Below are 17975 nucleotides of genomic sequence, written 5' to 3' on the forward strand. Positions count from 1 at the left end.
CACATCCAGCAATCGTACAGTCAGCACTGGAGCTCCCCAGGGCTGTGTTCTCTCCCCACTGCACTTCTCCCTCTACAGCAACAACTGCACATCTAAAGACCCCTCTGTCATAGACTCTATGTGAAAGGCGGGCTATTGTGACAAAGAATTTCCCCTTGGGGATTAATAAAGTATTCTGATTCTGATTCTGATTGTTAAAAAGGCCCAGCAGAGGTTGTTCTTCATTCGCCAAGTGAGGAAGTTCAACCTGCCACAGGAGCTGCTGAAACAGTTCTACTATGCCATCACTGAATCCGTCCTCTGCACTTCAATAACTGTCTGGTTCAGCTTCCAAATCTGACCTCAGAAAACTTCAGAGGGTAGTCTGGACTGCTAAGTGAATCATTGGTACAACCCTCCCCACTCTCCAAGAAGTGTACTCATCCAGAGTGAGCAAAAGGGCTGGCAAAATCACTCTGGATCCCTCACATCCAGCACTCTCTCTCTTTGAACTGTTGCTGTCTGGTCAACGCTACAGAGCTCTGAGCACCAGGAACAGTTTCTTCCCCCGGGCAATTTATCTCATGAACAAATGACAATAATTGTAGAACACACAACACAATTTATACATTTACATATTTATACACTTATTTATCTGAGACACACACTTAGTCTACACTTCAAATTCGCACATAATTTACAGTGTTGAGTACTTGAGACTCAGACTCTGTCTTGAACTCGATCTCGAGACTGTATTTTAATGGTCTTGCACTTATCATGGACGTGCATTTTGACTCGGTATTGACTCGGACTCAAACATACTAGGAATCGGACTTATTCCCGAGTCCACTCAAGTCCCAATCAAAATATTTCATGATTTTTACTGAATGTCAATATTTCTTTAAATTGATATATGATTGTTGGGCCCTATGATTTCCACGATACAGAAAATGCGGACGGAATCACGGAATCCAGTCATAAAAATGGAATTTACAGTTTAACGCGGAATGTCACGGAATTTGACAAATTTTGAATGAATTAATCAAAAGTAGGCCATTGCACTTACATCAAATCACGATATGGACTAGTATCTGTAAATATTATGCTGGAAAAGTTTATTTCAATATGAATCCTGCATGTTCTGCGTGCCTCTGTCAATGAATGGCGCATAAGCGCGACTTTGTTTATTACACACACGGAAGTGCGCGTGATGCTTGCGGTGATTTCAGTGTCTGCCGTCTCACTAAATGAGGACATGAACACTAGGGCTGTCACTTTTTATTCGATATTCGAATATGCATTCGAACATGATGTAAAATATCCATAATCAAACTATAAATAAAATATCAGTTTTTTTAAATGCCATGTGTAGCGCATTTTTTACAATCTATGATTAGACCGTTTGATTTTCATTTTATTCTTTGCCATCTTTTCCAATAGAGGGCACTCTATTTTTTTTTTACTTCTTTTTTTTTTTTCTTTTTTTTTTCATTTAGCCTAATGTTGTGGGATATGCACTTAATATAAGTTGATAACCTGCTGTTTCAAACATTAAGTAAAAAAAAAAGTAATCCAGATAGTCCTGTTTATGACTCACTGTTAATACAGGTCCTTCTAAAAAGATTAGCATATTGTGATAAAGTTCATTATTTTCCATAATGTAATGATAAAAATTAAACTTTCATATATTTTAGATTCATTTCACACCAACTGAAATATTTCAGGTCTTTTATTGTTTTAATACTGATGATTTTGGCATACAGCACATGAAAACCCCAAATTCCTGTCTCAAAAAATTAGCATATTTTATCCGACCAATAAAAGAAAAGTGTTTTTAATACAAAAAAGTCAACCTTCAAATAATTATGTTCAGTTATGCACTCAATACTTGGTCGGGAATCCTTTTGCAGAAATGACTGCTTCAATGCGGCGTGGCATGGAGGCAATCAGCCTGTGGCACTGCTGAGGTGTTATGGAGGCCCAGGATGCTTCGATAGCGGCCTTAAGCTCATCCAGAGTGTTGGGTGTTGCGTCTCTCAACTTTCTCTTCACAATATCCCACAGATTCTCTATGGGGTTCAGGTCAGGAGAGTTGGCAGGCCAATTGAGCACAGTAATACCATGGTCAGTAAACGATTTACCAGTGGTTTTGGCACTGTGAGAAGGTGCCAGGTCGTGCTTAAAAACAAAATCTTCATCTACATAAAGCTTTTCAGCAGATGGAAGCATGAAGTGCTCCAAAAATCTCCTGATAACTAGCTGCATTGACCCTGCCCTTGATAAATTACAGTGGACCAACACCAGCAGCTGACATGGCACCCCAGGCCATCACTGACTGTGGGTACTTGACACTGGACTTCAGGCATTATGGCATTTCCTTCTCCCCAGTCTTCCTCCAGACTCTGGCACCTTGATTTCTGAATGACATGCAAAATTTGCTTTCATCCGAAAAAAGTACTTTGGACCACTGAGCAACAGTCCAGTGCTGCTTCTCTGTAGCCCATTTCCTGCACAAGCCTGTGCACGGTGGCTCTGGATGTTTCTACTCCAGACTCAGTCCACTGCTTCCGCAGGTCCCCCAAGGTCTGGAATCGGTCATTCTCCACAATCTTCTTCAGGGTCCGGTCACCTCTTCTCGTTGTGCAGCGTTTTTTGCCACACTTTTTCCTTCCCACAGACTTCCCACTGAGGTGCCTTGATACAGCACTCTGGGAACAGCCTATTCGTTCAGAAATTTCTTTCTGTGTCTTACCCTCTCGCTTGAGGGTGTCAATGATGGCCTTCTGGACAGCAGTCAGGTCGGCAGTCTTACCCATGATTGCAGTTTTGAGTAATGAACCAGGCTGGAAGTTTTTAAAAGCCTCAGGAATCTTTTTCAGGTGTTTAGAGTTAATTAGTTGATTCAGATGATTAGGTTAATAGCTCGTTTCGAGAACCTTTTCACGATATGCTAATTTTTTTGAGATAGGAATTTTGGGTTTTCATGAGCTGTATGCCAAAATCATCAGTATTAAAACAATAAAAGACCTGAAATATTTCATTTGGTGTGTAATGAATCTAAAATATATGAAAGATTAATTTTTATCATTACATTATGGAAAATAATGAACTTTATCACAATATGCAAATTTTTTGAGTAGGACCTGTACATTTGTGATTGAATCTCTATTAGGTTACGCGCAGTGGTTCTCATCCCGTGGCCCATCACAAATTCAAATGCAGCCCACCATATGCTGAACACAATTTTAAAAAAAAACTTTGAGTTTTACAATTAATTTTATTTTTTAAATTAAAAAAAATCATCCAAAATCATGGTCCAAAATCATTTTGTTTTTCATAAATTATTTTCAGACATGAGCAGACGTATAACATTACGAACACATAGGCTACAAGCATGCACTTTGGCAGAATTCAATTCAAATAGTCATCAACAGCCATTGGTTTGGTAAAATTGAGCATCAGAAATGACACATTTGTTTTTAAGGGAGAAAAAAAATGTGGAGAATGCCAGCCAATGAACACAAAAGAATAGTCGCAGTATCAGTAGTGAAATAAGTTTGCCTCGCAACTCACTTCAAGAAGTTCAGGCAAATGGAAACACCATATACTACGCAGCAATCATCCTTAATTGAAGAAATGTGGCAAAACATCTCTGGAGAGAACCTCATATTATTAAATTCAAAAGTGCTTTCCATATTTGGATCAACATAGGCTACATTTGTGAACGCACATTTTCTGTAATGTTGCGCATCAGGGTCTTGCACCCGTGCACGTTTTACAGACTGCATCTTAAAGCCTCTTATACTTTCTGCGCCTGCGAGTCCGCTATGGACCGCTAGGTAGGCGTGACATAAAATGCTGCATGTAGATATTCAAATATATTTGAATACATTGCATGATATTCGATATCCATTTGAATTAGATTTTTCTCAAAAGTGACAGCCCTAATGAATACATGAACAACATCTCCAGAACTGCACTGAGAGTCACTTCAGGAGCATTTGACTGTTTGATTTGAGTAAAACTAGCGTCATATCACATACACATAACTTTAAAGGTTTGCAACCCATCAAAATAAAAGTCTGGTTTAATTAAAAGACAAGTATTTGCCAGAAATGTATTACAGCAGAATGTACATAACCTACTGCTACTACTACTAAAATGAAACAAATATTATTTTTTTAAGGAATAATCACATTTCTTCCATGTTCTATTTTTAATAGTAAATCCCGTTCACCAAAAAAATAAGTTTGCTTAATTTTCAATAATTAAAAGAAAAATTCAATGAATGTTTTATGTCTTCATTTGATAAAATGTAAATACACAACATAATTTCTGAGGGGAAAAACATTTCATAAGGCTATTTTAAGAAAAAAAAAATGAATAAATTAAGTTTCATGTATTTAAATAATTAGACATGCTAAAACACAGAATTATATTAGATTAGATTTTAATTCATTAGACATGCTTTTTGATTAATACAGTTAAATTGAATCATTAAAAAGGAGTTTTAAAAAGGAAAATCCAGAAAAATGTAAACAGAAAAAACGGAATTTGGAAAAAAATTTAATGGAACTGATTTCATAGGGCCCTATGATTGACATGTTCAATGATTGGTGATTTTCTTGTGACGTGAGATGTTAGTGTAATGTTAGTGCAGATGCAGCAGGACTTTTAACACATTGACTTTTTAAAACGTCTGTTACATCATCTATTATTCAGTTTGCATATAAGAGCCACAAAGAGTTTGTGTGCAGTAAGACTCTAAAAAAAGAAACATTCTGTGATATGTACCACGACTGAGGTGCCCTTGAGTAAGGCATTGAACCCCCAACTGCTCCCTGGGTGCCGCAGCATAAATGGCTGCCCACTGCTCCTGCCACTTTGGATGGGTTAAATGCAGAGGACAAATTCTGAGCATGGGTCACCATACTTGTATGTCACTTTTAATCAAGTAAATAAAATAAAGTGTACATGCCATGTTATGTTTTACAGTTCTATACTATTTGAGTATGGTACCAATTGTATTGTTTCCACCAAACATTTTACATACTCTTAAAGATTTGTTTAGGTCTTGTCTCTCTTGTCTCTCTCAATCTCTCTGGTCTCGGTCTTGACTTGGACTCAACCCTCTCTGGACTCGATCTGGAATCAGAGCTGGTCTCGACTACAACACTGATAATTTACCTGTACATACAAAACTGTCTATTGGAATATACCTGCACATACAATTGTCAATTTTAATATTGTTTTCCTTATTTACTTGTTCTTTTATTTATATATATCTGTGTTTTGGTTTTGTTGCTGTCATTCTGTTCCACTGTAAAAGCTTCTGTCATGAAAAAAAATTCCTTGTATGTGTAAACATACCTGGCAATAAAGCTCATTCTGATTATTATTCTGTTAAAACAACAATTTGCAAATACAGTAGCATTTTCATCCCATGTGTTCAAAAGAAATTGAATGAAAAAATAATTTAAAATGAAAGTAGCCAATACATAGCAATGTGTGCTAGTTCAAAGTGTAAAACATAGACCGCCCAGTGCTGTTGTGATGAGTAACAGGCTGATGTGAGTTATTTTCCCACACCATGACAGTGCAGATGGGCCACTCCCTGTGACTCCTGCAGTCTGAACATCCCCAAAACCCCACTGACCCCTACTGGCGTAGGCTGGAATGAACCATTCTGTATTACATTAGATCTTTAGTTACTGTTATTGAGAAATAAACACATCTAACCTTGTAAGTTGTAAAGCACAGTACTGTTGAAGCAATGAGTCCAAACTCTGGTCTTGGTCTCCCTATTTAAACATCTGATTCTTATTAGTGCATTAGAAAGGTTTGCCACCACAGTTTTGAGCAAAATGTCTTGACATGTGCCATTCTGATCAAATAACAGGAAAAGAAAAAGATGTTGAAGTGTTTATACTGCTTTGGATCATTTGTCACAGGAAACTGCATACTGCAGAAATAGTAAGTAGTACTGTAGTGTGATTTTTGGAAAGCACTCTGTCACACTAGGTAATTTTGTCTACATCTCTGATATGTATCCAGCAACAAAATTAATAATAAAAAAATCTGGCCAAAATTAAATAAAATGAACAGTTTGGCTCCTGCATCACGTTTTACTGTTGATGATGCAGACATGATCCAACAGCAAGTTTTTGTTTAATGTTTTTTTTTTTTTTTTTCATTATTTCCTCATCCTCATATCCTGTATGACCTATATGACTTCTGTGGAAAACACAAAAACATGATTTAAAAAAAAAAAAGTTGAAATAAAAATACATTAAACATTTCTGGTAATGAACCCTACTTTAAATTAGTTGTATGAATGAGAGAGCTGTGTTTACATTTTGATAAAAAAAATTCTGTTCCACAGAAGTCATATGGGTTTAAATGGAGTAAAAATGGGTTTAAAATGGTTTTAAATGGGTTTTAAATTAAGTTTACTAATAGCACACTTGAATAAGCTTCTTTTTCATAAGTGATATCAAAACTCAAAATCTCTTTCAGTTTACATGAACTCAAAGGCTCACAACCAGTAGCCTATCCCTCCATAACTCATCACCTAGCACAGTTTTATGATTGTTATTACGTAAAATGTGTGAAATATTTCAATATAAGTATTCCAGTCAAATATCAATGTGTGGCAAGCCAGCAACAATTTAAAAGTATCCCAGTTCAGCTATGTGAAAGATATTATTACATCAAAAAAAGAGAGAAAAATGTTGTCATGAGTCCGGACCAGGTGGTCCTCCCTCTAACCACCAGAGGGCACCACTTGCATTCTCCCGGACTCATCACCTTCACCCACTCACACATTCACTCTGTACACCTGTTGCATACACTCACTCTGTACACCTGTGCACATACTCACTCACACAGCTGTTCCCCATTTGTTCACGAGTACACAGCTCTGTCTGGATGCATTAGTTGTCATTGGTATGCTGTGGTCTGTTACTCGTGATTTGGCTTGTCACTGTCATTTGTTTCTGTTTTGGTTTTTGCGTGTTGGCCTTTTTGTTCTCGTGTGTAATAAAGTGACATTTCCCTGCATTTGGACCCAGACCCTGTTTCTTCCACGGCGCTGTCTCTACCGCGCCGTGACAAATGTGACTAAAAGGTGTGAGAAGTAGGGATGAAACATTTGACAATAAATCATAAAATTCTCCAAGTTTAATATTATCGTTTCATATTTCATCGTATTCAATGACAACAATTTGAACAACTCACAGTATTTTAAATAAATCACAGTTTTAAGAGTCTCACGCGCACAGCACGAAGTTCCCTATCAAGATTTTACTTGTACCGTGTCTCATTTGTCACTAATGTGGAAAACTATTTTTTTCCTATAACCAGAGATGTATAGTAACGAAGTAGAATTACTTCGCTACTGTACTTAAGTACTAAAAGGCGGTATCTGTACTTTTCTAGAGTATTATTTTTTTCTCCTACTTCCACTTTTACTTCGGTACATATTTTCGCTGAGTTTAATACTTTTACTCCGATATTTTTTTATGTGCTGCATCGTTACTCGTTACAATTATAATAATGTTACGAATCATTCCATTACAAACCACTGCCAGAACTTTAGATGGGAGGTTTGATGAAGCTGGCACATCATTGAGCGAAACAAGCGATTAAGAAGACTGCGCGTGCTGACTGAACTGCTGTGAAGAGAGAGATGAACACCGAGCCGAGCCAGATAATGACTCGTTCACGAGTCAAGAACCGGTTGCATCGGTTTTCGGATGACCAGTAACGTTAGTTCTTTCTGACAGTTCGATTCATTGAAGAAAACAGTTCACCGATTCTTTTGCGTTCGATGCAATGGCGTCATTGGCGTTGACTGCACATGGGCTCATAACATTAACACATAATCAGTTCAGAATCAATCACCAAAAGAATCAGTTCGGTTCCAGACGCTCTGTGTGTCGGTTTGCTTCACGCTAAATCACACATGCGCAGTATCATCAGCTCCTCGGTTCACGAATCGGACGCGTCTGACACAAACGGTTCTTGACTCGTGAACGAGTCATTATCTGGCTCGGCTCGGTGTTCATCTTCAGTTCTCTCTTCATCAGTTCAGTCAGTGTACTGTTTGAGTCAATGAATTACTCCGGGATATTGGTTTGTTTTAACTCCGAGGGAGTGTCAGACACATTAAACAAGTTAACATCTTAATTCATCTGTGGATTAATGCGTATTGGAGACGCGAACTGTTTAAAACGATTCAGTTCGATTTGGTGGACTGTTTCAAAAAGATCCGGTTACATCGAATGATTCGTTCGCGAACCAGATATCATAAACTGCTTTGTTTTTAACTGTCTTAAAACAGACACGGAAGAGAAGACAATGCTGAATGAAGTCATAGTTTTTGCTATTTTTGGACCAAAATGTATTTTCGATGCTTCAAAAAATTCGAAATGACCCTCTGAGGTCTTATGGGTTTGAAACAACATGAGGGTAAGTTATTAATGACATCATTTTGCAAATTGGGCTAACTAACCCTAGTAACCGTTTTTTGTTTACAAGAAGTTACAGTCAAAGGAATTGTGATTGTCCTTTAGGTTAATCATTTGAAATGGTAAAAACAATATGTTCAAACTTTTGACTATTTTCTTTAATAGCTACATAACACAATACTTCTACTTTTACTTTCAGTACTTGAGTAGTAAATTTTAAAATAGACTACTTGCAATACTTAAGTACAAAAAATGTTGAATACTTTAGTACTTCTACTTAAGTGTGGTGCTTAAAGAGCACTTCTACTTCTACTCAAGTCACTTTTTTGATAGAGCACTTGTACTTTTACTCAAGTATGGTTCTCTAGTACTTTATACATCTCTGCCTATAACTGAAGCCTTTTAAATAATGCAGTGTAATTGCACGGCTATTGGTTCGTGCAGTGAAATGAAAATGAACAATTGTTGAGGTAGCGGAGATCCACGAGCCTATGGCCATGAAACCCGCCAGAGCCTGCCAGAATGGGTGGGGCCATCTGTCTATTGAGAATGAGAAGTTGTCGTCATAGCACAAAGCCCCTCCCTCGATATCACTGTCTCCGCCATGTTGGCAGGATACCGGCGGCGAAACAGGATTGTTTACATGTGTTGTTAACTCGGTAGTAGAGGAGGTTCTCGCAATTCTGCACTGTTTTACCATGCCTGGAAGTTACTGCTGCGTTAAAAACTGCTCCAGTACCTCTCACGATACATATGGAAAACATAGGAACAATGGAATACAGTTTTTTTAGGTTACACCAAGCGCAAAACAGCGGTATTTGGAGAACCTCTCAAGCATCCAAAATATACCCATACGAGCTCCCTGCAGCAGCACAAAGACCTGGACCATTTTCCTCCATGCGCACTTATGGACATTGGTAATTATATTGTTTTTGGTTTAAGTTACTACACAATGCAGGAGTTTAAAAGCCACAAGTCTTTGGAATGTTACGAGGCTTTCTGCTGTGGCTGGGTCCATCTACAGCAGGTGATGAAAACAGTGTTGTACTGGCCAAAGTAAGTTTATTCACATGCGTTTTAGTGTATTGTAATTACATTGCATTTAGAATGCACTTCTTGACCAAAATGACAAAGTAATTAACTGCGACTGTTTCGTAAAGAATCAGAATGAGCTTTATTGCAGGTATGTTTACACATACGAGGAATTTGTTTTCGTTACAGAAGCTCCACAGTACAACAGAATGACAGCGACATAACATAAAACACATAATAAAAGAATAAAAAATACAAATAAGTAGATAGTGAATGACAATATACAAATTGACAATTGTAGGCAGGTATATTACAAAATGCAGTTATGTATGTACATGTGTATTGTGTGCAAAATTTAAGTGTATACTGAGTATGTGTGTTAGATAAATAAGTGTATGTGTATATAAATATAAAGTGTAGTGTGTTCGCCATTATTGTCAGCTGTTCATAAGATGGATTGCCTGAGGGAAGAAACTGGTCCTGTGTCTGGTCGTTCTAGTGCTCAGTGCTCTGTAGCGTCGACCAGATGGCAACAGTTCAAAGAGGGAGTGTGCTGGATGTGAGGGGTCCAGAGTGATTTTGACAGCCCTTTTACTCACTCTGGATAAGTACAGTTCTTGAATAGAAGGGAGGGTTGTACCAATGATTCGCTCAGCAGTCCGGACTACCCTCTGTAGTCTTCTGTTGTCAGATTTAGAAGCTGAGCTGAACCAGACAGTTACTGAAGTGCAGAGGATGGATTCAATGATGGTGGAGTAGAACTGTTTCAGCAGCTCCTGTGGCAGGTTAAACTTCCTCAGCTGGCGAAGGAAGTACAACCTCTGCTGGGCCTTTTTTACGATGGAGTCAATGTGAATGTCCCACTTCAGGTCCTGAGAGATGGTGGTTCCCAGGAACCTGAATGACTCCACTGCAGTCACAGTGCTGTTCATGATGGTGAGTGGGGGGAGTGCAGGGGGGTTTCTCCTGAAGTCCACAATCATCTCCACTGTTTTGAGCGTGTTAAGCTCCAGGTTGTTGAGAGTGCACCAGACAGCCAGCTCTTTTACCTCCTGTCTGAAAGCAGACTCGTCACCATCCTGAATGAGGCCGATGAGTGTGGTGTCGTCTGCAAACTTCAGGAGCTTGACAGAGGGGTCCTTAGACGTGCAATCATTAGTGTAGAGAAAGCAGAAGGAGTTCGTCCGTTTTGTTGGGTAGAGAACGGAGATTTGCCAGATGGATGCTAGGCAACGACGTTCGAAATCCGCACTTCCTGAGTCTGACGAGCGCTCCCGCTCGCTTCCCCCGTCTGCGCGTCCTGAAGCGTTTGATCAGCGCCGCCGCTCCTCCGATAACAACGTTCACTAAAACGTCTGAATAATTGAAATCCGGAAAAACATCTTGTGGTGCGTTCTGCCGAATGTTCAGCAGTTCATCCCTGGTGAAACTAATGGCAGGAATATAACTAAAGACAGGACAAACTAACAAAAACACAAAAACATATGCGGAGCACGTCACGGAGGCAGCCATCCTGTATCGGCGCCACAGACTAGATTGTAACGAGCTGTTCAATGTATACGAACGTTTCTAATATGTTTGATGTAGGCTAAAGCTGTGTATGTTTAGTTATGATTTGATTTTAACCCAATAACACATACTGTACCAGGTTTTTGTGTTGGGGGCTGCAAAGTGGACAAACCAGTTCTGGGTTGGCAAGGGTAGTTAAATGTGTGATTGCAAGATGTAAATGTCCTGGTTAGATTAAAGCTATTAACACCGTGAATGCAAGGTGACTTACATCGTAAACAATATAATTCCCAATATCCATATGTGTGCACAGAGGTAAATGGTCCAGGTCTCTGTGTCGCTGAAGGGAGCTCGTATGGGTTGATATTTTGGATGCCTGAGAGCTTCTCCAAACACTGCTGTTTTGCACTTGGTGTGAGCTTGTTCCTGTAAGGTCCCCTTTCTTTCGCCTTATGTTTTTGCATTTCTTTACTTTCTTCCATTTCTTTTTTGTATTCGTAGATCCGTCTCGATCTGTTCCGCCGACAAAATAAATGCGCAAAAATTAAAGAGCTCTGAAATGTTTAGTCGCGTCTCTGTGAAGTTCTGAAGGCATTGCCCCTGGCAACCGATAGCGTATCCTGCCATCATGGTCGATTGGCTCAGACCCCTCCCAAATCAACCCAAATTGGCACGTGACTCCTCACTCTCAATATAAGTGTCATTATGGCATAGGATCATCAGTAGGGTTGGGAACCGAAAAGCAGTTCTTATGCAGAACCGATTCTGTTTTAAAAATAATGGAACCATGCGGAATTCCTTTATTTCGGTTCCGAAAATGGTTCTTTTGCAATATGTGTGCGAACTGCGAAGCGCAGGGAGCATATCCTTTAATAGCGATGTCTCACCTCATGAATATTAATTACGTTGTCCGCTGCTTCCAGAAGCGCACGCACTCACTCAAACACATATTTACTCATTCACACACATCGCTACTCATTTACTCCTTGCGTGGGATATTTTCTTGTTGACCAAGCAAAATGTAACACATGTGACAAGCTAATTACATGCAAAGCAGGCTGTACTAGATGCAGAGATGTATAGTAACGAAGTAGAATTACTTCGCTACTGTACTTAAGTACTAAAAGGCGGTATCTGTACTTTTCTAGAGTATTATTTTTTTCTCCTACTTCCACTTTTACTTCGGTACATATTTTCGCTGAGTTTAATACTTTTACTCCGATATTTTTTTATGTGCTGCATCGTTACTCGTTACAATTATAATAATGTTACGAATCATTCCATTACAAACCACTGCCAGAACTTTAGATGGGAGGTTTGATGAAGCTGGCACATCATTGAGCGAAACAAGCGATTAAGAAGACTGCGCGTGCTGACTGAACTGCTGTGAAGAGAGAGATGAACACCGAGCCGAGCCAGATAATGACTCGTTCACGAGTCAAGAACCGGTTGCATCGGTTTTCGGATGACCAGTAACGTTAGTTCTTTCTGACAGTTCGATTCATTGAAGAAAACAGTTCACCGATTCTTTTGCGTTCGATGCAATGGCGTCATTGGCGTTGACTGCACATGGGCTCATAACATTAACACATAATCAGTTCAGAATCAATCACCAAAAGAATCAGTTCGGTTCCAGACGCTCTGTGTGTCGGTTTGCTTCACGCTAAATCACACATGCGCAGTATCATCAGCTCCTCGGTTCACGAATCGGACGCGTCTGACACAAACGGTTCTTGACTCGTGAACGAGTCATTATCTGGCTCGGCTCGGTGTTCATCTTCAGTTCTCTCTTCATCAGTTCAGTCAGTGTACTGTTTGAGTCAATGAATTACTCCGGGATATTGGTTTGTTTTAACTCCGAGGGAGTGTCAGACACATTAAACAAGTTAACATCTTAATTCATCTGTGGATTAATGCGTATTGGAGACGCGAACTGTTTAAAACGATTCAGTTCGATTTGGTGGACTGTTTCAAAAAGATCCGGTTACATCGAATGATTCGTTCGCGAACCAGATATCATAAACTGCTTTGTTTTTAACTGTCTTAAAACAGACACGGAAGAGAAGACAATGCTGAATGAAGTCATAGTTTTTGCTATTTTTGGACCAAAATGTATTTTCGATGCTTCAAAAAATTCGAAATGACCCTCTGAGGTCTTATGGGTTTGAAACAACATGAGGGTAAGTTATTAATGACATCATTTTGCAAATTGGGCTAACTAACCCTAGTAACCGTTTTTTGTTTACAAGAAGTTACAGTCAAAGGAATTGTGATTGTCCTTTAGGTTAATCATTTGAAATGGTAAAAACAATATGTTCAAACTTTTGACTATTTTCTTTAATAGCTACATAACACAATACTTCTACTTTTACTTTCAGTACTTGAGTAGTAAATTTTAAAATAGACTACTTGCAATACTTAAGTACAAAAAATGTTGAATACTTTAGTACTTCTACTTAAGTGTGGTGCTTAAAGAGCACTTCTACTTCTACTCAAGTCACTTTTTTGATAGAGCACTTGTACTTTTACTCAAGTATGGTTCTCTAGTACTTTATACATCTCTGACTAGATGTAATCAACCTCAAGACATGCAATGTTTTCGACTGTTTAAGGAAGACAACTGCACCTTTCATGTCCCCATCGCCCGGTATAAATGTATTATTTCAGTAGTAATAAACTATACCATATCAATATTATTTACATTTTTTTTTTCAGATGTTAAACGTAGTACGCCAAGCGTGGATGCGCCACACACCTGCTCCTGGAATGTCAGCGACTGTAACTCTGTTTACTTTAGCGAGTAAAGGGAAAATGACAAAAGAGAGAATAAACGAGTGCCACAGGGCTGTTACACGATTTATAGACCCCTCAAAGTTTGTAAACATTGCAACGTCTCTGGGTGGGCGGGGCTTAGCTGGAGGCAAAAAGAGGCGTGGACGCAATGTTGACAAGCATAAGCTAGCACTTTTTAGGAGGGATTTATTAAACATGGATGCAGAAGAAGGTTCGGAACTGTCCGAGTATGTACAGTCCCTGACTTTTTTTTTTAAATTAACTCTCGCGAATGGAAGCAGGCTTCTGGACACGTATGCCACACGGCCATATGAATATAGACCAAACAACTAACCGATTAATTAAAAAAATATTCAACAGATTAATCGACTATGAAAATAATCCAAAATCCATAATCATTACGTACAAGTGCATTGCATTGGAACCCCTGGATATAAGGCTCTCTCTCTATTCCTCTTTTTAAAAAAATTGTTCTCTCTGTTTTGTCATTTAGTAAACTTTATAGATTTCAACCTTATTATTCCTTCTTGAGTCTCTTTAACAATCACTTAGATTAATGTATGAATTGAATAGTGATTGTGTGACCTATATGAGGGAACAACCAGTGATACTCTTGGTAGTAATATCAAATGATAGCCTATAGCGATGCCATCAGGATACACATACACCGGTAGGCAGTGGCCCACCTTGTGGTCACCCACAATGTGGTCACCCAGAATTTATAGTTTACCCATCTCTTTTTTTACCACTACACCTCTGGTCTGGACCATTCGTAACTGATGCTGTCAGTTACGAGGAGTAGCCTTTGTAATGGTTGAATGGCTTGTGAAAAGAACAGTGAAACAGTGAAAACAACTGTCTCTGGGCTATTCAAAAGTCTCCAGAATGACCCAGTACAGGCCCGTAAAGACCTTGAGAATATCAGAGATTTGACATTTTACCTTCCAAGTCATGATGGACGATTGGCTAAATCAAACACTTTGGTCTTTGATGATGCACCACACTACAAGAACCGAATTCAGGGTAATGTTGGTGTTCAAATGCTAGTTGACATGAGTCAATGTTACCTAGGTAAGGACCGTGCCTTTCACACAAAGTTGATCATGTTGCTTCCACAGAAATTAAGGCCCAGGATTCTAAGTAGAATCTTGGAAGAATAACTTGATGAAGACACTTCAAAATGTGCCAATGTGGTGCCCTTTGCTCCCTGCAGGGACAACTTTAATTGCTCCTTTCATCAGAGCAGTTTATCACTGGTTTAATTCGGATCATGAAACATGAGAACAACAATGCATACATGGTGAATGAGAAGAAAGCAATAGGGTTATGTAAAGCACTGTGTGATGGCTTAAAGGTGTCTTGCTTCGAGAAACTACAGACAACATTGAGAGTGAAAGGCTGCAGCCCGATTCCCCACAGCCGTAGTGAAACTCTTGCCTCTCTTAAAAGATATGGAACAGCGGTTATCCATCTGTACATTAAGCACTCTGACAGCAAAGACATTACTTTTCTTCTTGCTTTGGCAATGACCCTCAAGTCAGCGACAGGCAACCTGATTTCTGACACCTCCTATCTTATTGCTATGCTGGGTTGCAATGATATTTACAGAATAACAGAGAAGCTAGACGATCTTGGTGTCAAGTATGACGCAACTGAGCCCTCAAACCTAGAGCTTCCACTTCCTGGTACACCCATACCTGCAGAGTTTCATCATTTACTGCTCATGGACCCGATGAAAGTCTTTTACCGTGGAGAATATGTTGGTCACCTTGTAGATTCAAAGGGAGATGATATTCTACACACTTACCAGCCAACGTATACGCTATCATCGTTTACGAAGTAGATCGAGAGGAAGAGGAAAGTCCAAGTGTCCTTGGCAAGTGCTTTCAAATTGACATTGGGTACAATGAGTACAAAATCTTGAGCTCTCTTGATCCGTATAAATTTTCTAGACAGGATGATAGTACCCATATTCACACCAACATGAATGGAATGACACACCAACTCCAACAAGCCCCTCAGAGGGTCGTTCTCCTTGTACCAGAATGGTCCCTCCAATATTTAATGGAAAGGAAAATCACAAGGCTCCACCAACAGAGGCATCCTCCAAAATGATAAAACACAATGCATTGCCAGGAATTCTGAAAGAAGTTACATCAGTTGTAGAACAAGCTTGGAAACTTTCTGAAACCGAACGCAAGAAGATTATCTGCCACTTACAATTGAAGTGGCACCCTGACAAAAATGCAGAGAATCTTAATACCACTACTGAGGTCTTTAAGCACCTACAAAATTAGATCAGCAGGATGGAGAAGCAAACACAGGCAGAGCAGAGCGGATCAAGGAGACCTTTCTCTGCATCTTCCACTCGATTCCAGTCAGAGAAATTCTCATTTCAGCGATTTTACACGTCATAGAACCAAGAAACAACAAGCCATAAATTGGAAAAGCAGCATTTCCGAGAACAATTTAGTAGCTATGCAGGCACATCACATTCAAACCACTTCTTTGTACCACCATCATTTAAGACAGTTGGGAGCCCTGTGGAGGCACAACGGAGGATAAGGCAAGCAAGAGCCAACTTTTCTGCTGAATGAAATGACCTTCATAAAAATGCCAATGAATGGGTTTGTTTCAAATGCTACCTGGCAACATAGCTTGCATTAATTGCTGGTGATTATGCAGTGAGAAGAAAATCAGACAAAGATGTGAAGCCAACAACACTTGCACAGAGGGTAGAGGAGTACAGCACTCAGCTAACAGGGTTGGCCAAGGATGTACACATCCTGGAGGGTTATGGTGTGGAAAGCCTGAGAATTCGTTGCCCTGACCTTTTGCCTTTCCCTCAAATTCCTAATGACAGATATACTTCAGAAGTAGCAATGAGAGTGATGGAATGTAGAGCTCAGATAATCATCAAACTTGAGACATTTGTCCAGCAAAATAAAATCTGAAAGTGAGCATTAGACAATGCAAAACACTAACAATTAAACAATTAAGTTAAAGGGGGGGGGGGGGTGAAATGCTCGTTTTCACTCAATATCCTGTTAATCTTGAGTACATATAGAGTAGTACTGCATCCTTCATAAATCCAAAAAGTCTTTAGTTTTATTATATTCATAAGAGAAAGATAGTCTGTATCGATTTTTTTCCGGAAAAACATGACCGGCTGGAGGCTTGACGTGTGGGCGGAGCTAAAGAATCACGAGAGCCAGTAGGCTTTTGCGTTGAGAGCGTTTGGAAGCTGTGATTTCACCTTGAGGAAAAAACCATCATCCAAAACAAACCATGGCTAACAGTCAGATTCAGCCGTTTATTTATGATCCAGAATCAGATCCCGAGGCTGAAAATGAATGAGAGCAGCAGCAGCAACAACTCGCTCCGAGCGGGGCTCGAACCCGGGTCTCCGGCATGGGAGGCGGATGCACTAACAAGGAGGCAGAGATATTTTAAGCAGTTTTACTCACCGCCTGCAGTTCCAACACACGATCGTGACCCTTTTCCGTTGGGATTGCATCATCCTTAAGAAATAAACGATACGCAAATCCGTCGTCAAACTGGGCCTTGTTTGTAAAACCAGCATCTTCGAAATGCAGGGAACAAACACAAACACTTGCACAACTCTGTTAATGCTCTGTAAAAATAAACTCCATCCACTGGTCCCTTAATGCTGTTTTTTCTTTGGTAATCTGTGCAGGGTTGTCTTGCCCTGGCAACCAAAAACACACTCCTTTTGTGACATTTCGCGACACTCTCGCTCTGATCATTGAAGTCTGTTGTGCTCTCAGTGCTGTGCTATACGGGAGCGCGCTCTTCCGGCAGACGTGCCCTTAGGACCCATATAAGGAAATTCCGCTCCATCTAACGTCACACAGAGCCATACTCGAAAAAAACTTTCCGAAACTTGTGACAAACCGGAAGGAGTGTTTTTGGAACAGAAATACTCCTTCAAACGTACAACTTAATTTTTGAAACTTTGTCCATGTTTAGCATGGGAATCCAACTCTTTAACAGTGTAAAAAACTCAGTATGCATGAAATAGCATCCCCCCCCCCCCCTTTAACAAAGGAGTAAAAAAAGGAGTTTCAATTAAAATTATGTATCTAGCTGGCATTTTATTTTAACAGTGCCACCTCTGATGCTGTGAAACATGCTTATTATTGTGTACATATTTGGTCCTTTCTCTTAAAGGTT

Source organism: Carassius auratus, chromosome 40, assembly GCF_003368295.1.
Source record: "Carassius auratus strain Wakin chromosome 40, ASM336829v1, whole genome shotgun sequence".
NCBI classification, from domain to species: Eukaryota; Metazoa; Chordata; class Actinopteri; order Cypriniformes; family Cyprinidae; genus Carassius; species Carassius auratus.